The 25,779-nt window shown below is 39.8% G+C and overlaps 1 long non-coding RNA gene across 1 annotated transcript in view; it reads left to right on the top strand.

Annotated features, from left to right (window-relative positions):
• Positions 1-3,326: 3,326 nt before the first annotated feature.
• Gm14696 (predicted gene 14696) overlaps positions 3,327-25,779 on the top strand; it is a 31,917-nt gene continuing 9,464 nt past the window's right edge. Inside the window, exons 1-2 of the long non-coding RNA NR_167731.1 lie at positions 3,327-5,418; positions 7,965-8,100. This is a non-coding gene — a long non-coding RNA (predicted gene 14696). The remainder of the gene's footprint in view (positions 5,419-7,964; positions 8,101-25,779) is intronic.

Here is a 25,779-nt window from a genome sequence, read left to right as displayed (position 1 = left end):
AGTTGTTTATTAAATTGATGAATATCCGTTTCTCTACCCATTCTATACCTTCTGTCTGGCAGGCGTGGCTTGAATCAATGGGAATGCAGAAATGAACCAACTCTACAGGGTTCTCTACTATTGTAGAGCTTAGAGTCATCTAAGGAAGACATGCAGTAAATAAGGCAACTATAAGCCAAACAAAGTAGTCACAATAATTTCTAAGAAGAAAATGAAACAAAGTTGTAGGGCAAGAGTCGTGGGGTGAACATGCCTTCCATTCTTCCACAAGACAGAGAAGGCAATGCTTAAGCTGAGACCTTAGTGCAAAGCAGCCAGATTTTAGAAGCTAGCCTTCCAGAGAAAGCCCATAAATGGCCCACAGTTTCCCCGGTGTGGTTGGAAGAGGAGCAGACACAGTAGCAAGTGAGAGAAAAGAGAGATAGAGAGACCTGGTCATTTTGAGCCAGTCATGGGTTCCTCATAATGGAGTTGAAGATTAATCACAAGCGTAGCAAGAAGCTGTAATTTCTTAGACCAACTGCTTAGTGTGTTTGTTTTCTTTTTCTTTTTCTTTTTTTAAATAGGGCAACGAAGGTCTTGTCTACTGAGAGGAAACACATGTTCAAGATGGCACGAAGAGTTATTAGCAAAGCTGGGACTAACATCAAGCTGTCTTCAGTCACTAGCATCTTGAAGTTTGTTTGTGGCTCTGTATGGAACTGAGTACCTGAGAGAAATTTCTGAATTTTTTTTTTAATTTGGGAACCCTTTCTGGGTATATGCTTGTGCTTGGCTTTGTGCCTCGCTGTGGGTAAGCGCCACCATGCCTGCACAGGGGGAACTGAAAGCCTCCTTGTAGCTCCCTGAGAAGGAGTGGGGATTCCCGCTCAAGTAGGTATCATGTACTTGGCATGGAAGAAGAAACCATAAGCTGTATCAAAACACACACAGAAAGATAAAGCATCTGTCTTCCAGAGGTCATCTTGACACGAAGATTTAGTCAAAAGCCAATACAACTATCATTTTTCCCCCTCATGGCAAGAGAGGAAAAAAATCCTACTGATTAGCTATTGAATGCCACCTCAGACCTTGAGACTCCACAGTTCAGCGGGAGCTAAAGGAACAACAGCAGCCTGGCCTGATGCTGGGTTTTGTTGTTGTTGTTGTTGTTGTTTTTTCTGCAATCATTTCCTTGGGGCTTGCTGGAGAGTGAGGCTCTGCGTGTAGAAACCATCAAAGACCATCCAGGGCATCTTATAATTCCCTTCTCAAAGATCAAATTACTTATCAATAAAAAAGTGTAAATGTTTGTTCAAAAAGTAAATAAATTTAGAATGTATAAAGACAATATTGGCTTACAAAATACAGGCTCATGCATTCTTCTCTGATTAGTTTAATAATATATTTTATGTGTAAACATTGGGAAACTATAAGTTCATAAAGCAGAAATTAAGATCACTTTTAACCCCAAATCTATGAAATAACCATCATAAACCATGCAGTTTCTCTACTGTTGTTTTCCAAAGTATACAAAAACATAAATAATATAGGCAGTGTTACATATGCAAATATTTCTTTATATTTCCTATATGAACATGTGAACATTTCAAAAGTCTCAAAAACCATGATTTATCTAACTACTATGTAAAACTCCAACAGATACATATTTTATAATCTTTATAATATAAGCTCTATTCTTGTTAACAAATCTCCAAGTGTGAAAACACTATTATCATTTACAAAAAATATAAATAAATAATAACCCTAAGAAAATGGTCCATAATGGAATGAATTTGCAAGCTCTTTTTCTGACAAAAGTTCACAAGTTTGCTTTATTATACCAATGTGTATAACATTTTCATTTAATTCAAAGGATATATATCTAAGGCACAAAACATTGGCCAGTGTCACAAATATGGGAAGATACTGCTCTCTGGTGGTCATTTAAAATGTTGCCTTTAAAAAATATTAATGTACCAGGTGTTTTCCTTAGAAGAAATTATTTAAAACAAAGCATTGAACAGAACAATAGAGTTCTGGAGCTGGCTTTGCTGCTTTGCTTAAATGGTAGTTCCTAGGATTCAAAAAGCCTTTTGTTTGATACATGAGCTCATTCTTGGATACATACAGAGTTTCGGGACAGTTTGAGATATGTGAAAAACATAAAATAAACGTGCTTCAAAAACAAACAAAAATGAATAGGATCTTGATTCTGCACTCTGGAACTAAAAATTCAGTGCAGCTGAGTTTATTCCTTCTCAGACCAGTTTATCTGCTTAAACTAGCAGGCTTTTTTTTTAATGAAAAGTTGCAAAAAGTTTTAGTATTGTAACTGCTGGATAGTACTGGGAGCTTCCATAGACACACCACACAATTCCCCCTGTCATTAACATCCCAAAGTAGTACGGTCTTTTGTTACAATTAATGAAATAAAATTCATAATCGATTCAATTTTCATTCATTTTGAGCTAAGGTCCCTTGCTGTCAGGATTTTATCCAGGCTCCTCCAGGATGTTTACCCAGCCTACCCTCTTAGGCTTTGCACTCCTTTATGAATGCTTCTCAGACTTGGCAATGTTGTTTGTTGTTTGATTTAACCTAAAAAGTTTTGTGAGATTGTTTTGTTGGGTTGGGGGGGGGGGTTGCCTTGTTTTGTTTTGTTTTGTTTTGTTTTTCAGACAAGATCTTACTCTCTTGCTCAGGCTGCATTTGAATTTGTGGACCTCCTGCCTATACTTGCTCAGTGCTGGGATTACTGGCATATACTATCATGCCAGTTTAAATATTTTTGTAGACGTGTTTTATAGATTTTCTGTAATGTCTGTTAACTGATACATGCCTGATGTTTGCCTGGTGCTTAAACTGTAGTCACATGCTTTTTGTCAGGGAGCATTCAGAGGCCAAGTGCGGTTCTTAACACACCACATCAAGATAGGCAAGATGTTGATATTGGCAAGTAACAGTTTTCTCGGAACTCAGCATCCTCTTTAGGTTATAGAGAAAGATGGGCATGAAGAAATTCAGTGACCATAGGGATATCCACCTTTAAGTAGAAGAAACACTTTCAGATCCTTTTTTGTAAGCAGTGAGTTGAATTAGGACTGCTTGTACAAGTATGGGTAGCACCTTATTTACTGCAGTGTAGACAATGGCAGCCATTCTCCCAGCATCCAGCAACTACCAATAGCTTTTAGAGTACCCCCATGAAGTCCCACCCATATCTATGATGGAAAGCTATAGGCCCAGTTGTGTGTAAGTGTCCACAGCTACTCTGTGTTCATGATTGCAATGACCATGTTATAGTGAATTAAAATTGTTAAAATCCATTAGGGCTGTAAAGATGGTTCAGTGAGTAAAGAAGGTTGCTTTAAGCCCAGCAATCTTGAGTAAAATCCACAGGACACACATGGAAGAATGATAGAACTGATTCCCACAAGTTGTCCTTTAATCTCCACATGCAATCTAATAAACGTGTACACATACATGTGTGCACATGTTTACACACACAACAAACAAATGATTGTAAGAAAAAAGTGCATTTATATTTTATGAAATATACATGAAATTTCTAGGTGATTTTTGCAAATTTTAAAACTATAATAAATTCGGTGAAAAACTGCCAACTACTCAAAGCCTGATAAAATTGCTTAAAGGCAAGATATCAAGTAAAGCAATATTTATTAAATGAATCTACTTAATCTGGGCAAGAACAAAAGAAATCTATGCAACTGAGCCATGAGCTTCTTCTTTCCTTATCTAGCTGAATCTGACTGAATGCATGCTTCTTACATAAACACAATAATAAAAATAAAAATTAAAAAAGAAACTTCCCTCTGGGTGGGCTTGGCAGAGAACACAGGCTATTTCCCATAGCCACCAACCAAGAGAGATCACTAAGAGAGATGAGCTATCAGCCACTATTGCCCTCCACCTCACAAGCTCCTGGCAACCAAAATTGTGGTCAAGAAGGATGGTGGAATGTGTCTTCTTTACATCAGATTTCATCATATAGAAGAGACTCTACACCCAAGGATGGCTGAGTATTACTGGTCCACCAGATGCCCTTAACCCAGCTCGCCCATAGGCAGAGCTCCAGTCCTAGGAAACCCAAGCTGAGAAGACCACAGGCTACCACCCTTTCCTATGATCCCAGTCACAAAGCCATGAGCAAAATCCCAAGAAAAATGGGACAATGTCTCAACACCCAACTATAGAGAGTGACTCGGATATTTTTCCGCTTCAGCAACAGGGGTAGACCTTTAAACAGGGGTCTCCAAAGCTCTTCCTAAAGAAGGTGGCTTTATCTGAAAAGACTGCAGTAACTCTCTGTAACAAGGTATATTTGGTAGTAAACAATTAAGAAGCTGCTGAGAAGTCTTTTAATTAAGAGCCACAGTCTAAACCACAAATAAAGGACTTTACTGAGAAGAGTCAAGGAAAGAGACAGCGGTGAAGAGCTCTCCTGAGATCTGAACAAACCTCAAATACTACAAGTTGGAAGGGTACCAAATTTAATTGGAGCTGACTGTTGAACAATTGGTACCCCAGGACATGTTCAAAAATAATAAAGCAAGCCCTGCCCAGCAAGTGGCAAAGCCTAACATCTGGGTGTGATTGGCACAAACGCACAGTTCAGTTTAACTGAAAGATCAGGAACAGAGAAAGTCACAGAGAGCTCTGAGTGATGGTGCTTATGCTGGAGGCTGTGATCTCTCCATATCAGTGTGAAGACTTCACACTGAGGCGAACTCTGCCTCGACATAATAGTTTAATTAAACCACAAAACAAGAATGTAACAGCAAAAGTAAGCCTTGGAAATGGGAGGTGGAAATCAATATCTAGTTGATACAACATATTACCTTACATGCCCAATTTTCAACAGAAAGAATTAGGAGACAAGGGAAGAAACAGAAAAGAGAGAGCAATGTGCAGAAGACAAGGCAAGCACCCAGAAACAATAAGCATGCTCCAGCATTGACTAAGCCCAAGACTTCAAAGCTGCCATTAGAAATAGATTCAAAGAAGTAAAAGAAACAATGTGCAAAGAAGTGAAAGAAATGGAGCAGCCTTCCCAAATCTTTTTTTTTAAGCAATGGGAAAATTAGCAACATTTGCCCTAATCAATATTCCCCTAAGGAGGAAGAAGCTAAGGGTTTACAACAAGCTTAGGTGAATTTATCCACACAAAATGGTGGAAGATCTCAATGAGGATATTCATGATATTTGGGGTATTGTGTCTAGCCCAAGTTCAATCTCATACCCTCCAGCTCCAAAGTAGTTCTGAAAGTTCATCATCTATGTTCACAGTGACAACGAAAACCCTGGGAGGCAGCACGGAGCAGAAAGAGGCTGGACCTCCTTGGTCGATGCCTTTCACATCAGTGCCCTTGCTTAACCAGTCTGGAGAGGCCTTGGAACAGAGTCCCTTTGAAAAGGGTGTGTGTGCCTAATTGTTCTGTCAGTGTAAAAATCGTTTTGCCTCAGAGCATTTGTCAAAGACATTTCTGCACAATTCTATTTGTTGCTCCATGAAACACCCCAAACAGACAGTAAACTAATGAAAAGATCTTTGAAATTAAATCTGGGAAATGAAATATCTAGGGAAACATTTTTAAAACTTTTTTTTAACAAGGAAACCCAAACAAATCAATGAGGCATACTTTCCATAAGGTGCTATGATAACTGGATCATCAAATTTAAAAGAATGCCGATCGTATTTGCATTGCCTTCTAAAAGTTTTGTGTTTGACATTAGTGATGTTTAATTACTTGATTCATTTGGAGTGAAATCGTTGTGTACAGTTTGTGGTAGATTTTTGTTAAGTCCATCTTGCCCAGCTGAAACAGGATACCATGGGTTGACTAATTTACAAAGGACAGAAATGTATTTCCTCATATTTTCGAGGTCTACAAAAGTCCAAACTTGAGGTAATACTTGTGGTGTGATAGGGAGTCTTTGCTGTGTGACCTGAAGCAGAAGTCTATATGGCAAGAGGGATCAAGAACTCAAACATTCATCCTCAAGGCTTCTTATAATTGCCTTTAATCCATGTTAAGGACATTATCCTAAGGGTGGGATGACATCATCCCACTTCCTAACGCTGCTGTTCAAGGGATTAAGTTTTCATCACAGCTTTCAGGGGACACATTTAAACAAGTGAATGTGATAATTTGGGAGGAGCATCCACAGTGTCAGGAGATTCGGGAAAGTCACGTTTAGACAGAACAAGTTATATGAAGGAATTTTAAACATGAGATGGTCAGCTAACAGACCTGTCACCTTGTTGGAATTATACTGAATCCCCTCTACAAGCAGTGCTACTCACACTGGGCAGAAGATCACATCTGTTTCCTTCTCATAGCCCCAGTTTCTTCATACATGCATAGAGAAGTGTTGCACACTGTCTCTCCCCCCACCCCCCATGTGTAGGTGTTTGGACTTAATGTCAGGTTTCGTGTTTTGCTCAGAAGTGTGACCTTGACCAAAATGGTACTCTTCCTTAGCCTGTTCTCAACTGTAAAATAAGGACAATATAGTGTCTAACGTTACAGGGTATTCAGCAGGGTTAAGTGAAACACTTCGTGTAAAATGCTTAGCACCTATCCAAGCGTCAGTATGAGAATGGCAACCGTATTCCAGCCTTCCATCCACTGGTAGGACCTAGAAAATTAACTGCCTTTTAATGGCAACTGAGGCCCATAGGTAGAAAACTGTCAACTCTCAAACACCTCTCCTGGTTTTGAGATTGTGGATGTCTCTGCAGCTGATGGTCTCCATGGTCTTTTCCTCGCTGCTTCCTGGTGGCCTTCCTCCTCCAATTTGTCACGGCTTTACTACCTGAGGCAAAGCCGAAATGTCAGGGAACTGCAAGTCACATTCTATGTTCTGATAAGCATCTCATCTCTCTCCCTTTCCCCCCCCCCATCAAAATATTATGATGTATTGTCTCCAAAGTCCAAGATAAATCATTCAAGCACTGCTGTTAAGATTGTCTGCAAACAAGTTCGCCTCCATCAGAGGAAATAATTAAAATTTCACATACTTCCTTAGAGCAATATTCTTTTACATTTGATTCAGTTGAATGGCCATGATGAGAATTCCTTATAGCTTGATAGCTTTCAAAGAAATTTTATATTAGTCGCTTGGAAGAATAAAACCAACTGTGGGACTAGGGGGGTGGGTGGGAATCATTCAGTAACTTGGCACTGCAATAAACTGTCTCTGACCTCCTGACTCCTCCCTGGAGTATATCACTCAATTATCCTAATATTTTGAGGAACACTATACAGTCCACCCCTTTCAAGAGCTGGAAAACAATCTCTTCATCTTCCACCAAAAGTTCCCTTTGCTCCTACTTAGGAAACTTTACTCCCTTTCTGAGTAATCTGTATCTGGTCCCCAGGGGAGGCAACCTTGCTGAATTATTGATGCTCTCTTTCCTCTTCCCCGTCATCCCCTCATGCAAACGGCACTCCATCCTTCTCTGTCTTTGATCGCTGTCAGTCTGACTCATTTGTCAATTTCCAATCTTTAGTTATCACTCCCCACCCAGGTGCTTATTATAAGCCGCCAGTCTATTTCCATCTCGTCCATCTTCTCAGCCTCTGCATCTACCACGTGAAAGGTCATATTTTTCTATTCCAATTTCTGCTAATGGCCTCAACAACACTTAATGGGAACAGAAAAGAATTTCACCTTTCAAGAGGTGTCGATCAACTTTCAACAAGTTCCCCCCATGAATTCTGACTGTGTTTCCAAGGATTAATCGAACAAGGCTGTTGACGTCTGCTACCCTGGGGCTGCTTCATAACATGCAATGTCCTGCTGGATCCTATCTGCTGAGAGCCACTTAGAGGGTGGAAAGTTATATTTAGTCATACGCATTCTGCTTGGCAAATGACCTTAGGGGGCCAGTCATGTCCCAAGAACATTAGTTGAATTGCACCCCATTGCTAATGTACTTTTTCTCTTTTCTCACAAAGTCCAGATAAGTTGACCAAAATTCTGCAGTATCATGCCCCCGCTCGTATGTGTCTGGAGGAGTTGAAGCAAGAACAAAGCTGCTGGACTTGCAGTCCTTACAGAGTTGATGGTGGGAGGATGGAAAAATGGAGTATGGTATGTATGGAGCCTTACCAAGAAGCCCTTTGGCTCCTGAAAGCAGTGTTATGTCCCCACACCAGTTATAGATCTTCAGAGTTATCCAGAGAGCAAACATTTCATATTTATTCTCCCAATGTCTACCCATTATTTAACTGGTCCTAGCAAAACTGTAAGGTAGAGATCAATGAAGAGTACAATCTTGTTCATGGAGTATGCCCAAAAGTGCTAGACAAAGATCAGGGAGAAAAATACATAATGACATCAGAAGACAGTAGAAAAATTACCATCATTGGGCAACTACAGGATGCCTTGAGAACACAAGAGAGAAGCCCCTGCTCTGGTCTTGAAAGATTAAGGAGGAAGCAGAACTTGACAAAGAGTGTCTCTTTAATTAGTGTTAGTCAGACTCATTGGGATACACTTCCTAGATAGGCTTTAATCTTCTGACATCTGTGTCTGTTTCTAAGTAGCCACATTTTCACCTTACCAAGGACCACCACACTCCATTTTTCTTCATGTTTCTCATTCTTCACAACTCACAAGTAATGCTGACCACCTTGCTTTGTCTAGAAGGAAAAATCCCATTAAGGCAGTTTGGTCAAAATGCCCCTTTGTCCCTGATGTCTCCTCCTAATCAGTTTTAGTCTACTGACATTTTCCCCTATTCCTTGTCCATATCCAATACCCCCATATTTCTTTATTGTATTTAAAGTTGAGCTCAATCCATCTACTGCAGAAACTCCTACCTTATACCTGACACAATTGTTCCCCTGAAAGTCTGCCTTAGTGTATTTTTTGTTTTGTTTTGGTTTTGGATTTTCAAGACAGAATTTCTCTGTGCAGTCCTAGCTGTCCTGGAACTCACTCTGTAGACCAGGCTGGCCTGGAACTCAGAAATCCACCTGCCTCTGCCTCCTGAGTGCTGGGATTAAAGGCATGCACCACCACTGCCTGGTTTTGCCATAGTGTCTTTATTATGTTTTTATAAACAATATAATAAACAGATATTGTACTCTGAAGCATACAAAAGTTTGTACACAAGCAAAGGTAGGTGAAAGAGGATACTCTAATCACTGAAGAGCAATATATCTAGCCAGCCAGAGGGAGACACAGAGTGAAACAGTAAAAAAAAGGAAACAACATGGAATAATGGTATTCTCTCTGTGTCTCTGTGTCCCTCTCTCTCTCTGTCTCTGTCTCTGTCTCTCTGTCTCTCTGTCTCTCTCTCTCTCTCTTTCACACACACACACACACACACACACACACATCACTAACCAGTGAGTGTAGATTAAATTCAAAGATGAAACTGGCATAGGGTTCAGGGACTAGACAGTGGGATTCCACCAGTATGGAGAATATATAAAATTAGAGATATTTGAGTAGTGTTAGCTTTTTTTTATTGTCACCAGATGTAATGCATATAGCAACTTCATGAGATATCTCAAGGCCAGAAGAATTAAGGGTGTGTGTGTTTGTTTGTGTGTGTGTGTATGTTGTTCCCTATCTTCAAGGTGTTTAGAATTTGTCTAAAACAGTGGTCCTCAGCCTGTGGGTCCTGATCCCCACAGGGATCACATACCAGATATCCTGCATGTCAGATATTTACATAATGATTCATTGCAGAAGCAAGATGAGAGTTATGACATAGCAAAGAAATAATTTTATGGTTGCGGCTCACCACAACATGAGAAACTATATTAAAGAATTACAGCATTAGGAAGGTTGAGAATCACTGGTCTAGAATGTATTGAGTGGACATGCCTTTAATCCCAGCAGTTGGGAGGCAGAGACAGGTGGATTTCTGAGTTCGAGGCCAGCCTGGTCTACAAAGTGAGTTCCAGTACAGCCAAGACTATACAGAGAAACCCTGTCTCAAAAAAAAAAAAGAAAAAAGAAAAAAAGAAAAGAAAAGAAAAGAAAAGAAAAGAAAAGAAAAGAAAAGAAAAGAAAAGAAAAGAAAAGAAAAAAAGGTTTCAGAAGTCTACAAGTCATGGAGTTAGGAATCTCAGATATCTGTAAGAAATTTTCAGGTAGCTGTGGCTCTTACATAAACCTTGGTAAATAAAGGGTTTACGAAAGAATGGCATTAATCAAAGAGTCAAACTCCATCACTTACCTCATATCATGATCCCATTGTTTCATTGTATTAGTGATCATTTAGTATTAATTACAATTCACTAGCAAGCTTGCTAACATCCTTGTTGAGACTGTGGCATGAAAGCTAACCTTCAGTGGCTGTAACAAATACTGGAAAAACAAATGTAATTCCTTATAAAATAACCATGGATAGAAACCAGACTTGGCATCAGGCAACCTGAGAGTCCTTTCCAGAAAAAAACAAAAACAAAAACAAAAATGAAAACAAAAGACTTCTATATTCTCAATCACTTCCTATTGCTTCTCCATGATGGTAGCACATGCTTAACCCAGTCAACATTATATCTTTCTATGTCCACTATTGTTCTTCCCCTATATGAGTTAGGATTTATTCTTTCGTTGCTGTAAAGAGATACTATGACCAAGACAACTCTTATAATAGACAAAATTTAATTAGGGGCTGGCTTACAGGTTCTGAGGTTCAGTCCATTATCATCATGGCAATGTCCAGGAAGACATGGTGCTGGAAGTACTGAAAGTTCTAAATTTTGTTCCAAAGACAAACAGGAGAAGTCTGGCTCCCACTTGCCTATGGGGAGGTCACAAAACCCACTACTATGGCAACACACTTCCTCCAACATAGGCCACACCTACTCCAACAAAGTCCTCCTAATATTGCCAGTCCCTGGACCAAGCATATTCACACCATCACAGTTCACACCCTGGGTCAAGCATATTCAAACCACAATGGCTGAGTTTGCACTCTCCTCTAAGTGCTTTGATCAAATGAAAAGAATACAAGTTTCACCACACCAGTTCCAAAGCTAGGTTTTATCTACTTCCTATTCTTCAAAGGTCTCCTGTGGACAACATGTAGCCATTGAATGGAAATCTAAGTAAAAGGGAGAGGGCACATGTAGGTCTTCTAGTCAATGCTCCTTTTGAACTTCTACATGAATCCTAGTGTGAACTGCCAATGAGTGTAAATTCAGCTCCATCTCACTATAGCTTCATGAGAGAAATGAAATGAGCATTTCTCAGATGAGCCCACACAATTCACAGAAGTACTAGAGGTAATAATGATTGGCTTTTTTCAGATGCACAGTTTTGGGGTCATTTGTTAGACAGAAATAGATAAATCTCGAATGTCAGGGCCAAGAAGTAGGAGAGGGTGGGTAGGGGAGCAGGGAGGGGGGAGGGTATAGGGGACTTTTGGGATAGCATTTGAAATGTAAATGAAGAAAATTTCTAATAAAAAATTGAAAAAAAATTAAAAAGAGAAAAGAAATAGATTAAAAAAAAAGATAAATCTCAGGACCTTACTCTTGGGTAAACCAAGAACTCAGAAAACTTTGCCTGCAATTTTTTTTTGTCTTTGCTTACCACACTATCCCTATCTGTTTTGAATGAACTACAGCATCATTGACATTTTGTATCAGAGAAGCATTATCATAGGATTTAGAAGCCATATTCTATATGTACTAATGTACAGAATATCAAAATTTATCAAATAAAAATTGAACTGAGCTAAACAAAGTACCAAAGCTCTAATTATAGCTTACAATTTCAAAATTCTTCAATCTCAACAATGGATAAAATTAGTGACAAAATAAAACTCAGCGTCAAAGTCAAAGGTTGCTGCAATTCCAGCTCGTGGAAGACAGAAGCAGGGAGATCAGGAGTTCAAGGTCAGCCCTGACAATATGAGAATCTGTCTCAAAAGAGAATGAGGGAGGTGGACAGGGAGACAAAGAGATAGAGACAGAAAGAGATATAATTAAGGACACAAGATACAAAAATCATATCTAAGCAATAGAATATAATAAAAATATATAAAATATTCCACCCAACAATATCAGAATACATATTCTTCCCAAAATTCTGTGTAGTAGTCACAAAGATAGATAATATTTTGCACATAAAATAAAATTAAATAAATTTGAAAGAATAAAAATGAAATATTGTGTTAACTCAGCATAAGTGGATCATTTTTTTAAAAATTCTTACAATTAATAGGCAATTTGGGGTGGTTTCAGGATAAAAGATGAAAATCTCTTACTGTTCTTTTTCCAAATTCAGTTTTCATTATTATTTTATGTGTCTGAGTACCTTGCTTGCATATATGCCTGTGTACCAAATGCATGCTTGGTGCTCTCAGAGGTCAGAAGAGAGCTTCTGAATCCCCCTGAAACAAGGGTTACTGTCATCTGTGAGCTACCACATGGGTGCTGCAAATCAAACCTTGGTTCTCTTGAAGAGCATCCAGTGTGCTTAACCACTGGGCCATCCCTCCAGTTCCACTTGCTGTTCTTGAAGAGCACGCATGCTCATTTCCCAGAACCTATATCACATGGCTTACACTACCTGTAACTTTAGTTCAGTGTATCAGATGCCTCTTCTGACCTCTGTGGACACCCGGCATACATATGATACATATATATATACATGCAAGGAATCAAATATACACACAAAATAGAAATAAATAAATTATTTAGAGTATACATTTTGCAATAGTTCTAAAGAAATTTAAGTATATATTGCAATCGTGCTAAAGAAATTGAAGTACTTACGCAAAAATTGAATGGGAACTGCATTTTAAATAAAATATTAAATGTGAATAAAAGAAAACAAATAAGTTTAGAAGTTTCAACATAATAAAAATGTCAATTCTCCTAACAATGATTTGTAGGATATTACAATCCCAATAAAAATATCTGCAAGGCAGTTTTTAAACACAAATGAACTTTTTCAAAACTTTATTAAGGAGCAGGGCTTCTAACAGCTAAATCAATCTTGAGGAAAGAAAAATGAAGACTTACCCTTCCCAATACTGTCTATCCAATATTGAAGATTACTATATAAGTATAGTAATCAAGAGTATGTAATATTGACAGAGTAGGCACACAGAGATCAATAGAACTAAATAAAGACACCAGAAATAACCCACACAAATACTTCCACCTGATTTTTGACACAATGACCAAACTATTTCAAAGGAAGAGAAAAACACTTTAAATAAATGGCACTAGAATCATTGGAAATTCACTTTAATATTTCAAAATGGATCATGGGCTTTGAATGTAAGACATGAAACCTAGTAAACTTTTTAAATGGAAGAGTACATTCACGATCCAGAGATTTATTGCATTTGACACTGAAAGTGCAATCTGTGAAAGACTAGTAAGATTTCAACAAAAGAAAAAAGAATGTTCTGAAAATGATGTTATAGTAAGCTACAGAATGGGGAGAGAATATTTGCAAAATGCATAGCTGTTAAGCACACTATGTAATATATATGAGTAGCTCACAAAACCTATTTTTAGAAAAGAACAATTTAATAATGGATGCATGATGCATATGTTAGCCAGCTTTCCATAAGTGTGACAAGTACCTGGGAGAAACCATTTCAAACAGAAAACATTTCCTTTTGCTCACAGTTTCATAGACCTGCAGTCCAAGGCCACTTGGATACATTCTTTCTGGACTTGTTATCAGGTGGAACATCGTAACAAAGAACACCTAGCAGAACAAAGTCCCTAACTTCATGGTGCTCAGGAAACAGAAAGACAGAAAGGAACAAAGGACAGTATCTTTCCAGGGCAATCCCCAATGCCATACTCCTCTCAAATAGGCCCTACCTCTCAGTCCACACAGTACCCAAAATGATATAACGTAATGAATTGTTAGTCAGATGAATTCTCTGATTAAGCACCCAATGACATGATCCAATCACATCCCCCTAAACTCCACATCTCAACACTACTCCACGGGAATCCAAGCCACGCATGACTATTTGGGAGGATCTCATATCTAGACCATCAGAAAATGAACAAACATTTCCCTACTACATGGATGACAAAAAGGTACACAAGAACATGTTCAATGTCATTATCTACTAGTGAAATGGAAAGGAAATCAGAAGAGCTAAACTTTTTAAAAAATAGTAGTAATACCAAACCCTGGAAAAACTGGAACACTCATACATTACAGATGGCAAATGAAACATATGGCCACTATGGAAAAGTTTGGTGATATAAATGAGCCAAGTACCTATTGTATGTTGGCCATAAGTTGTATATGTACTTCTTCACAGCAGTCCAGGATGAACTTGCTAGCAAAAATCCTGCAGCATCCATCTTAGGTTTTTACATATACTATTGTTTACAATGTAGCACAGAAAAGGTATTATCTTTAGCAATTAAGAGGAGACCACCCCACCTAGGGATCCATCCCATCTGCAGACACCAAACCCATACACTACTACTGATGCCAAGAAGTGCCTGATATAGCTGTCCCCTGAGAGGCTCTGCCAGCACCTGACCAATACAGATGTGGATGCTTGCAGCCAACTATCAAGAGACCTACCCTACTGTGGGCTATACTATTCCCCAGGCAAAGGGTCCTGAATATGAGTGGATAAAGCAAGAAACTAACATCCAAGTGAGCATGTATGCATTCATTTATCTCTGCTCTTGACTATAAATATGATGTGACTAGTGTTCGCAGTTGTGGCCTTTACTCTCCCAAGACGATGAACTGTTACCTGGAATTGTGAACTAAAACAAGCCCTTTCTCTACTAAGTAGCTTTTTGTCAGGATATTGTGTGGAAGTAACAAAGTGAAACTGGGGTTCAGGAATTTGTTCTGGCTCGGGCTCAGAGTTTGAGGATACATCTGTGATGGTTGGTATATGTTTGAACCAGGGAATGGCACTTGTAGGAAGTGTGGCCCTGTTGGAGTAGGTGTGTCACTGTGAGTATAGGCTATACCTCATCCTAACTGCCTGGAAGCCAGTATTCTGCTAGCAGCCTTCAGATGAAGGTGTAGACCTCTCAGCTCCTCCTGCACCATGCCTGCCTGGATACTGTTATGTTACAGCCTTGATGATACTGGACTGGACCTCTGAACCTGTAAGCCAACCCCAATTAAATGTTGTCCTTATAAGACTTGCCTTGTTCATGGTGTCTGCTCACGGCAGTAAAACCCTAATTAAGACAACATCTTCAAAAAAAAACAACACAAACAAACAAACAAACAAAAAAGACAGCATCCATCCTGAGAGAAAAGATACCATAGCAAGAGCATAAGGTCACATCGGATCAGGAAGCAGAGAATAAGAAATGGTGGTATTTAGCTCATTTCCTTCTTTTTATTCACTCTGGGACTCTAACCTATGTGCTTCTCATATTTACGATAGATCTTTCCACTTCATTCAGACAACTTAGAAAATCCCTTAAAGGCATGCCCTGAAATTAGTTTCCATGGTGATTCTAAATTCTATCAAGCTGACAATCAAGATTAACCATCACAACTCCACCCTTTGTCAATTTGACAATGGAACATATTGCTTTGAAGCCATAACATTCCATCTTGACCCCATAGGCCCATTGCCATCTCATAATGCAAAATCCACTTATCCAACTTGAAAGTCCTCAAGAATTTCACAGTTCTGACACGATTTACAAGTCCAAAGTCAAAGTCTCAGCTGAAAATCAAGTCAGTGTGTTAACTGTGAGTCCCAGCAAAATCCAAGACAAAAATCAACAAGTTACATGTATGTCTGTGTGTTTTGAATGAAAAATATCACATTGCATTATGCATTTGAACATGTAGTGCCCATGGAGCTGTTTGGCAAGGTTTAGGATATGCAGTCTTGCTGGAGAAAGCATGTTCGTCGTGAGTGTGAACTTTGAGAGTACATATAGCCTCTCCTACTTCCAGTTGACTTTCTCTTGATTTTTTTTTTTTTTTTTTGGTTGAAGATGTGATTACCCTGCTTTCTGCTACAGCCACCATGCTTGCCTGCTGCCATGTTTCCCTGCTGTGATGGACTCTTATCTCTCTGGAACCCTGTAGCTGTTTCAAGAGAATGGCCCTCATAAGGCTCATGTATTAGAATATTTGATTCCTAAGTGGTAGAACTGTTTGGGAATGGATTAAAACATATGACCTGTAGAAGAAGGTCTGTCACTTTGAAGTTTGTCCAAGACATTCTTACTTTCTTCTCTCTCTCTCTCTCTCTCTCTCTCTCTCTCTCTCTCTCTCTCTCTCTCTCTCTCTCTCTGTATCTGCACTATAATTGCAGATCAAGATATAATCTCTTAGCTACTGTTTCAGCACTAAGTCAGCCAGCCTGCTGTCATGCTTCCCACCGTGATGATCATGGACGTACCCTCTAAAAATGTAAGAAAGTTTATTAAATGCTTTCTCCTGAAGTATACAAGGAGCTGAAGGGGTTTCCAGCCCCATAGGAGGAACAAGAATATGAACTAACCAGTACCCCCAGAGCTCCCTGGGACTAAACCACCAACCAAAGAGTACACATGGAGGGACCTAGTGGCTCCAGCTGCATATGTAGCAGAGGATTGCCTAGTAGATCATCAATGGGAGGAAAGGCCCTTGGTCCTGTGAAGGTTCTATGCCTCAGTATAGGGGAATGCCGGGGCCAGGAAGCAGGAGTGGGTGGGTTGGGAAACAGGGGGAGGGGAGAGATGGTAGGGGATTTTTGGAGGGGAAACTAGGAAAGGGGATAATATTTGAAATGTAAATAATGAAAATATCTAATAAAAAAGAAAAAAAGAAAAAAGAATTATATGTTTAGGTTCAGGGACCGGAAAAAAAAAACAAAAACAAACAAACAAACAAAAAAAGCTTTCTTCTGTAAGTTGCTTTGGTCATGATGTTTCTTCACAGCAATAGTAAAGTAAGTAGACAAAACTTAAGCCCAGAATACACAGGCACTTCCTTCTGTAAGTTGCTTTTGATTATGCTGTTTTATCATAGCAACCAAAAAGTAACTAATACAACATACAACGTCACAGAATAAACATTGCCATTCCAAAGGGGAAGGATTGGGACATAACAGCAAATAATCCTGTCAAAGCAAGACTGAAACTCCACAATGAAAACATCAAGTCTAAGTCGTCATGTCTGGTATTTAGGGATAATGATAGAATCATGTAGGCACTAAAGATGTGTAATATCCTCTTCGCTCTAGGTCTGCCTCCTGCAGCACACAAAACATCTCTCTCTTGTAGCTTGCCTCAGAGCACCCCTCCAGTCCGGTTATCTCCCGTGTCTTGCGGCCCCCACTGCAACTTAGACTTCACCTTTATATCTTCATACTGTGGCTTCTAATGGCCTCCTAGCAGGAACTTCAATGTTGCCTTGTTTGAGTAGTTCTTCAGAAATACATTGCAAGATTCAGTGACCCTCTCATTCTTTATGATTGCAAAGCCAGTAAGTAGTGCATGAGTAATGCTACCAAGTTCTGAAGCCACCTTGGCATGGAGCCTGAGCCCTATGTTCTCAGTTACATCAGCTTCTGTGTGCTGATCCCTAGGCAGCTACTTTTCAGGAGTGAGGAGTGTATTTAGTAACAGTGTCAGTTTACGGGTCCCTCCTTTGAATAGAACTTGTATTTTCTCATGATGGAGTCTCATAATGAGTGAGACCTTTCCCTTGCGGGGGGGGGGGGGCATTTCCTATTGCCCCAATGCAGAGCAGGAGATTTTTCTTTGTTGCTACCTCTTTAACAATTGCCGTTGCTTTCAAATTTGCCTTGTGTACAAGGTTTAACTGACCCACACTCTTCCTCGTTACATTTCACGCTTTCATATCTATTCCAGTTTTTCCTTTCATTCACTATAACCCTACATGAAAGCATTAGCAGACTGAGTGCTAGCCTTTCTTGAAATTTCTTCTACTAAACAAATTTTTCCATTACTCCTATATCCAGCCTCACCCATGTCCCCAGGAGATGGACAAAATGCAATCAGATTCTTTACCACAATATCACATGAATATCCTCTAGCCTAGTTCCCAATAGAGTCTCTTCCCTGTCCCAAATGTCATAAGCCAGGACACTTTTCTATAGGCATTTTGGTCTTCCAAACTTTAATCAGAATGATTCTACTAGAGTCTACTGGGGTTTTTCTAGCTCAAAGTCCCAAATTCTTCCACATTAATTCCATGATTCAGTCCCAAAGCCTTCTGGAGCACAGGTCTGGTTTATTGCGACCTATGAGCCAGTCCACACTTCTGAGTGCTGAACTTCAGTGTCACGTGTCTAGGTGCAGGGGGAAAAAACTTAGGGGCTGGAGAGATGGCTCAGCAGTTAAGAGCATGAACTGTTCTTCCAGGGGTCCTGAGTTCAATTCCCAGCAACCACATGGTGGCTCACAACCATCTGTAATGTGATCAGATGCCCTCTTCTGGTGTGTCTGAAGACAGCTACAATTTACTCATATACAATAAATAAATAAATTTTGGGGAGGCAGAGGCAGGCAGATTTCTGAGTTCAAGGCCAGCCTGGTCTACAGAGTGAGTTCTAGGAGAGCCAGGGCTACACAGAGAAACCCTGTCCAAACAAACAAATAAACTTAAGGAAACAGAATTTATTTTAGCTCACAGTTTATGGTTACAATCTATGATAACAGAAATGGCTGCAGGAGCAAAGAGAGGATGCTCACAGGGAGCTATAGTCAAGAAGCAAAGAGTGACATCAGGCACCACTTCATTCCCTTTCTCCTTTTTATTCTGTCCAGGACCTCAGCCCATGGCACCATCACATTTCAGGGGAATCTTTCTACCTCATTTAATTTAATCTAGAAAAGGCCTCACAGACAAGTCCAGAGATTTTGTTTCCATATGGACCCTAAATCCAGTCAAGATGACAAGATTAGCCACCACAAAACTACAAATAAAATATAATAAAATAAAATATATAAGAGTTAAAAATCCAGGCCCAAGAGATTACATGTATAATCCTGTTTATTCAATATTTGTGAAATGACTAAATTTTAGAAAGAGAAGGCAGCCTAGGATTTGGGTGGGAATTGTGAATAGGGCAGGAAGATGATTGATATACTTATAAAAGAAAAACAAAAACAAAAACAAAAACCAAAACAAAGGAGTCCCTTTGGAAATGTTGTGAATCTTGGCTGAGGTCCCGGATATAGAAGCATACACACACATGATACATGGTACAATGTGTAAGATTTAAAATATATAATAGTAAATAAAACTGAAATTATAATCAATAAATTATGCCAGTATTCTGATTGTAATATTACGGTTTACTTTCTCATAATTGTATCTTTTAAGAAACCGAGACAAAGTGTCCGTGAGCTTATGGATTAATTTATCAACTCAATGAGCCCACAACTGCCATAGTATACAAATTCATTTTAAAGAACCATCCCAAAACTATTCTGTTAAAAAATCATTTTAAGTGACCAAAGTGGAAGCAGGGAGAATGGTTAGAATCATTGCAGTAGAGACAGGGAAACATGGTTGGGGTTTAGAGGGAGAGTATTTTGAAAACAGAATTATTATTATTTTTTTTGCCTAGAGTTGCATGTAGGGTGCAAGAAAATAATAATAGCATCAGAGTGTTAAGCTGAAGGTGGAGGACGTTTGGAAGTAGGGAAAGAGAGAAAAACGGAGATTATACGATGTAGGGCCAGGATAATATCCTCAAATCAACAAATAAAGAAAAGAAAAGGGGAAAAATACCTAAAAACTAAGACTTGAAGAAATATCCCCAAAGACTGGCGACCAAAATATGTCCTTCAAACTTTATATTATGAGAGTACTCCCTCTCCAGATATGACAATCTACAGACTACCTGCCATAGTGCATCTTCATGGTGTCTTGGGGAACATGGGCCTTAGGACTTGAGATCAAGTCATATCTAATAAAAGCAAGAGGAAAATGTTTCCCTTTTGCCAGCAAACAAAGCAGACCCAAAGTGGCTAGCACTGCCTGTTGCAAAACTGTCTGGGGGCAGAGACATTCTGCTAAAGGCTGTATAAAGAATGATTTCACTGTGTCACTTGAACAGTTCTTTCCACTGGGAGCTTGGCTGTTGCTACTAGGCCCAGCCCGTCAGTCTTAGATTTGATAAGAGACTTCAGGAGATATAGCTCTGGCTGCTACCCTCTCCATCATGTTTCTAACCCCATCTGTTAGCTCATTCTTAATTCTCGGCTAATGTACTAAAATTCCCTTTTGGGAACCCAATTAGGGCAAGCACATCAAGCAAAACGGATGTGCCCTCTGTATCAAGTACATATAGCAATGTTTAATGTGTGGTGTTGAGAGACTAAAACAACAAACTGGCACAATTCCCGGAACACCTGTCACTTCTGGACAGGACCACACGTGGGAGTAGAAAGGGGGGAGGAAGAGAAGACGATGGGAATATTTGGGGATATAGCTGTCCCCTTACTGCTGCTCTGCCATGCCTGGTCAAGCAATGAAAGCTAAAGGCAAGAGCTCAGTTTCCTCGGCCCCTTGTGAGGCAATGAGCACTCTGAGCCGCTTAGCTTTACTGGAAGGTTGCTCAGTCTGGAGAGACTAAGAGTAGAGAGGGCTAAGATGGAGACAGGAGCAGTTTCTCGTGGTGAAAGCAGAGCTGTCATTATTGGTGACATATGAACGAGGGAGTGAATTGCTTTCTTTAGTGTAGCTCCAAAGCTCAAATCTAATGATACCAGCAAGTAAGGAGAGACAAAGGAAGTGGACTTTGGTGGGGACAGATTTTTTTGACAGGCAGTTTTTCAGCCTCTCAGCCTGACTCACCATCCTTGCTGTCTGTGGCCTGAGGCCCACGGATTCATTTCAAAATGCTCCGTTGAACTTGAACTCCTTTGGCCTTATACTCTGGCGCAAAGCTCAACCTCCTTACTCTATACAAAACACTTTCTCTCCATGATACACAGTAGTTAACATCCCAGTCCTATCTTAGAGAGCTGAAGAAGAAAACAAGTGAGAGGCTTAAGTTCCATTTTATGTGTATAGGTTCTTTATCTAAATGTGTGTCTGTGTACCATGCAAGCATCAGGTGCCTACAGAGACCAGAAAAGGATACTGGTTCCCCTTGAACTTAATTTACAGCCAGCTGTGAGCCACTATGTGGGTGCTGGGATTAGAACCCTGTACTCTTAACCGGTAAGCCATCGCTCCAGCCCTAATTTTTTTTTGCAGGGGGTGGGAAAGTCATCTCATCTCTCTCTGCCTTCCCAAGGACTCCTATTACGCACATAGTGGTGCATGTATGGATAGTACACAGGTCTCTGAGGCTTTGTTTGTCTTTAACTCCTTATCAAACTACACAATTTTCATCTTTGAGCTTGTTGTTGAGCCATTCTACTTCTTCATTTCAGTGATGATGCTTTTCAACTGCCAAATTTTCTACTGTGTTCTTTTTCATAATATTTCTTCATTAACCTGCATTACTTGATGAGAAATCCTTATGATACTTGTCTTTAACTTTCCAAATATGGTTTTGTTCAGTTCTTTGAACACACTTATAATATTTGCTTTGAAGTTGGTCTCCATAAGCATAGGCCATGTAGAGAGAGTTTTCACTGAGTGTCTTTTTTTGGTACACAGGTCATACTTTCTTGTTTCTGTGTATTCTATTTTTTTCATTGAAAATTGGATATTCTAAATAAAATACTATAGCAATTTCAGAGATGCATCTCTTCTCTGGGGCTTGGTATTCACACTATTTACTTAGTGACTCTGCTGAATTAATTATGTGACTTTGGGTAAATTGTTATCCCTACAGTCCACAGCTTAAGATCTCCTACCTTGTGTTTATTTGTGAGATTGATTGCCTACCAGTCACAATAGTATGATGGTTAGATACTAACTGGTTCTAAATTCCATCTTTCAAAGCATTCATCCTTACCTTTGAATGAGTGTGTAGCTGGGACACTGCTTTCACAGATCAATGGGAAACTGTTCATTCAGGAACTATATGTTTTCTAAGTACTTTATTTCTGAGTAAATGTATTCTATGACATGGAATTCCTGCTACTCATCTGAGGTGAGTGTGAACTTAGCAAAGCCCTCTTAAGCTGTCTTTCCCCTGATCTTTTAAACTTATAGCTGATTTGTCTCTATCAATATCATGGAGCTGTTCTCATCCAGATACTGTTCACTTTGTGTATGTGTGTGTTTGTGTGTGTGTTCATTCAAAAGCATTCCAGGACATGAGTTCCTCTAGTCTCTATTCCAAAAAAGTCTTACACATCAGTTTTGCATTATTTCTACTTCTCTCTGGAATAATCTCACTTTCGGGACACTTCAACTAGTTCTTGACCTGGGTCCTTTTTATGGTTTGAGTGTTGTATGTTTGGGACTGTTGCTACTCATCAGTGAAGTGTCTGCAGTATGGAGATAGGATCAAGAGGGTTTAATGAAGACCATTACCTTTCCAATATGCTAATTGATCGCTCAAATCAGGGAAATACAACAGCTGTCTTCTTAGCTGCAGCTGTGCACGCAGAGCTGTTCAGTTGGCTGAGAGAGCCCATCCACTTGGGGTTGTGGTGGGTACCATCTCTGACTTAGATGCTATGGAATAGATATCCCTGAATTTTGGTTCATCCCCAAAGACTTGAAAAATGTTTTCTTTGGTAACTTTAACCGGTTTCACAGTTTTCTCTCTGGGGGAATAGATTATTTGAATTGCTCACACCAAGGAAGAAACTGCAAACTGTTTTCGCTAAGCCTTGAGATCAAAATCACAGTTGAGGCTTGATGACTGAGAACCAAAACCAAGGTTGGGTAGGAAAAATAAAAGTTGCCATCATTAATAGTCTGGATCAATAGAGAAGTAGACAGGAAGAAAAATCAGCCATGGCATGCAAAATATATGTCTTATAACCATCCTTAAGCTGGCTTGAAGTCTATTTTATTGTCTCAAGATGTCACAAATGGCTCTGTCTGTATACCTGAGAAGAGACTTATAAGCTATCCAACTCACACAGCATCTTTCTATGCTGAAGCAGGATGTTCCCTTTGAATTCACTCCCTCCCCTCACTAAAGCCAACACATATACTTTCCTGGCCAGCACTGGGAGGAGGAACAGACCCTTAGTCGTTCCTTAGTCTGATATTTGTGGAGTTTTCCCCTAGTTTGCTGGAGTGCAGTATGAAAACACACCTTGTAGAAATCAACAGTGTGACTCCATGTTGCATGGATCTGATGAGATAGTGAGGCAAACAAGAATTAAGTCAAGACACACACACACAAACACACACACACACACACACACACACACACACACACACACGTCTCCGAGGCTTTGCCTTAGTCCTTTATAACTCTGCAATCTTGATCAAGAAGACATCTATCTTTTCATTGTCATTTTTTTCTCCTCTTGAAAATGAGGATATTGATGACTTTCCAGGGTTCTAGAGGTGATAAATATGATCTTGCCTCTGCTTATCACTTAAACTCACCTAAAAACTAATACTCTTTCTTTCTCATTCAATACACTCAAAGCACACTGAGTTCTATGTGTTCCTTGAACACACAAACACTTTTGTAGCTTGGGGACTTTGTGAACTATATTTTTATGGCTTTGTAAGTTTTTCCATAACTTTTGTTTTCATATTATTCCTTTCGTAACACCTTAAATATAATTTCCGAAGAGTGAAATTTTAATTTACAATAAAACCAACTAAAAACTTCTGAGTTGTGCCCATTCTAGTCACTATATCTCATTTTAACTTTTTATGGTACTTACCAATATCTAAACATAGAGACAATATAGTAGGAGAGTGCCTAATGGCCTAGGTTTGAAACCTGTCTCTCTCAGTTGCTACACAATGACTAACCTAGTTGTATTGCTGTAAAGAGGCATTAAGACCATAGCTACTCTTACAAAATAGATCATTTATTTGGAGATTTGTGTACAGTTTTAGATGTTTAATCCGTGACCATCCCATGATCTTCATTCATGGCAGGAAGCAGACAGGCATGATGCTGGAGAAATCTGGATCTGCAGGCAGTGGGCAGTGAAAGAGACAGTGGGTTTGACGTGGGCTTTTGAAACCTGAAAGCCCACCACTAGTCACACACCTCCTCCAACAAGGACGGGAGCAAACCTCCTAAACTTCCCAAACAGTTCATCAACTTGGAACTGCATACAGACACATGAGCTTATGGTGGGGGGGGGGCATTCTCATTCAAACCACGACAGTGACGTTGACAAGTTATTTAAGTATCCTTTGCTTCAGGTTCCTGCTCTGTAATGTGAATATATGAATATAATGTGTCGCAAAGTGTTGTAAGTATATGTGAAGTCCTCTTCAGCGTGGACTCTGGAGCACAATAATAAGATGTTTCTGTCAGTGCTAGCTCTTGTGCTTTCAGATCTAAGTTAGCCACGGTTGGGGTTAGAGTTAGGATTAGGGCTAGGATTAGGCTTAGGTGTTGGTTAGGATTAAGGTTAGGGTTAGGATGAGGGTGAGGATGGGGTTAGGGCTAGGATGCCCTCTAGTGCTCCCTGCCATATGGTACAGACTTTTGGGTCTATTATATAGAATTTAAATAACTTGTCAACGTCACTGTCGTGGTTTGAATGAGAATGCCCCCCCCCCCACCATAAGCTCATGTGTCTGTATGCAGTTCCAAGTTGATGAACTGTTTGGGAAGTTTAGAAGGTGTGGTTCCGTCCTTGTTGGAGGAGGTGTGTGACTAGTGGTGGGCTTTCAGGTTTCAAAAGCCCACGTCAAACCCACTGTCTCTTTCACTGCCCACTGCCTGCAGATCCAGATTTCTCCAGCATCATGCCTGTCTGCTTCCTGCCATGAATGAAGATCATGGGATGGTCACGGATTAAACATCTAAAACTGTACACAAATCTCCAAATAAATGATCTATTTTGTAATAATGCCCCTTCTGAGATAGGATATGAAAGACTTCATCTTTCATCCTGGGTATTCTCACTCATCTGTACTCACCACTTCCCTTGGGTAACTGACTTGTGGGTTAGTACATTAACATATCAAACAACCCTATGGAGAAAGCGATGAACTTCACTCTCTCACCTAACCAAATGACTGCTCTTGGCAGCAGAATTGCTACCCTCATTGCTTGACTTAAACCTCATTAAAATAAATCTTTATCCAGAATTATTCAGATGAGCTGCTCCTGGATTCCTGGCTCATAAAAGTCATTTGAAGTAATAAATATTTGTTATTTGGGCCACTTATTTTGTTGTTGTTGTTGTTTTTTGTTGTTTTTATTTTTTAATTTAATCTTATTTGTAATTCATTTTTCACTCTATATTGCATTCCTCGCCCCTCCCCATCCACCCTCTGACTGCGCCACATCCAACACCTCCTCCCCACCCCACCCAGTCTCCACATGGATGCCCCCACCCCCATCCCACCTGATCTCTAAACTTCCTGGGGCCTCCAGTCTCTTAAGGGTTAGGTGCATCACCTCTGAATGAACACAGACCTAGAAGTCCTCCCTGTATGTGTGTTGGGGGCCTCATATCAGCTGGTGTATGCTGTCTGTTTGGTGGTCCAGTGTTTGAAAGATCTCAGGGGTGCAGATTAACTGAGACTGCTGGTCCTCCTACAGGATTGCCCTTCTCCTCAGCTTCCTTCAGCCTCCCCTAATTCAACAACAGGGGTCAGTTGCTTCTGTCCATTGGTTGGCTACAAATACCTGCTTCTGACTCTTTCAGTTGCTTGTTGGGTCTTTTGGAGGGCAGTCATGTTAGATCACTTTTGTGAGCATTCCATAGCCTCAGTAATAGTGTCAGGCCTTGGGACCTCCCCTTAAGC

Source organism: Mus musculus, chromosome X (genome assembly GCF_000001635.26).
Source record: "Mus musculus strain C57BL/6J chromosome X, GRCm38.p6 C57BL/6J".
Taxonomy (NCBI): domain Eukaryota; kingdom Metazoa; phylum Chordata; class Mammalia; order Rodentia; family Muridae; genus Mus; species Mus musculus.
This window is presented reverse-complemented; position numbering and strand designations above follow the sequence as displayed.